Source organism: Pediculus humanus, genomic scaffold, assembly GCF_000006295.1.
Source record: "Pediculus humanus corporis 1103172107770 genomic scaffold, whole genome shotgun sequence".
NCBI lineage: Eukaryota > Metazoa > Arthropoda > Insecta > Psocodea > Pediculidae > Pediculus > Pediculus humanus.
Window position 1 is genome coordinate 359,611 of NW_002987368.1, and position 1,637 is coordinate 361,247.

The following is a 1,637-nucleotide window of genomic DNA, read 5'->3' on the forward strand; positions in this document are numbered from 1 at the left end:
TTTTATCCAAAAATGACGAGAAAAAAATTGATTTTTAAATTGAAAAAAAAAAAAAAATTTTTTTTTTTTTCGTCTGTCGCATAAAATAATTTTTATTCGTTGATGAATTTTTTTTTTTAATGAAAAATTATTTAAACATTGAAATACGGAAATAGATTTATAAAACTAAAAATGGAAAACGAAATAGAAATTTAATCATTTGACTTTTATTAAATGTTATAAAATAATTATATATAAATTTAAATATATGTGACAAATAGATTGAAAATGAAAACAAAAATATTTTTTTTTTATATTCTAAAACCGGAAAAGAATTCAAAATATCGATAATCGAAAAATTTGATAAATGATCGAGTTTAACAAAAAAAAAAAAAAGTTGGGGCCCCGTTTAAAACGAAAAAAAACAAACAAAACGTTAAGTTTTTTTTTGATAGCTTTTGACAAAAAAAAGGATTGCCAACCTTAAAATTCGTTTTTTTTTTTTTTTTTTTTTTTTTTTAAAAAAACTCGTAAAAGGTAATTAAAAACAAATAAATAAAATCGATAATTTTTTTTTAAAAAAAGATCGATCAAGGATGTGAATGTGAATGAAAAAAAGAACAGCAGACGACATTTTTTTTTTTTTTTTATTATTTCAACCCTTTTTTTTTTTCCGTTTCAATTTTGTATTGATGACCGTCTGAAAGTGATTTTCTTTCGATTGTTGACTCATCAAGAGAAAATTTTCTTTTTCGTTTTTTGAAAAAAAAAAAAAAAAGATAAAATGCTATTGAATTCGTTTTTGTTTGTGTTAGAGGGGGAGAGGAAGGAAGGTAGGAGAAAGGGAGGGAGGGAGAAGGAAGATGATGATGGTGGAAAAAATTTTCTCTTTCAAAAACTAATTTTTCATTTTCTTTTTGACTTCAATAAATCTTTTACGGGAAAATCTCATTTATTTTCACCCAAAAATTTCTTATTTAACATATAAATCAATTTTGACTCAATCAAGATTTTCTCATTTTCATTTTCAAAAGAAAAATAACATCTTATTAAGAAAAAAAAAAAAAAATAGTAAAACGCTTTCGTAAAATCATCGTTTAAAACGCGCGTAATTATCACAGTAAGATTAAACGATTAAATATTAATTTTTCCTATTGAAAAATTAAAAAAAAAAAATTTTTTTTAAATTTTATTTTAACTTTATATTAATTTGATTTGACGCGAAATAAAATTTATATATATAAAAGTTTCCGATAAGTTTAATTTGTTAAATTTCTCTCACTGGAGAGAAAATTTGGGTTTGAAATTTTTTTTTTTTTTTTTTGTTTTCGACCAAACGTTTTATTGGATTTGAAAACAATGGCCGAGGTGACGTAGAAAAGTTTTTTTTGTTTTTTTTTTTTTTTAATTTAATCTTTTTGAATTATTTGGGTATGTTTATGGTAAAATTCAATTATCGTTTTTTTTTTTTTTTATAATTTTGTTTGCTTTTCTAATTTATAAAAGTTTTATAAAAAAATTTTTTATCTTTGAATTTCGTTATTTTAATCGTATAACTGAATAACTTAATTATAAACCTAAACGTAAACGATAGCATCATAATAAAAATAAATTTATTTTCGGGTATCTTCGGTATTATTCGCGCGCGTTTTTAAATA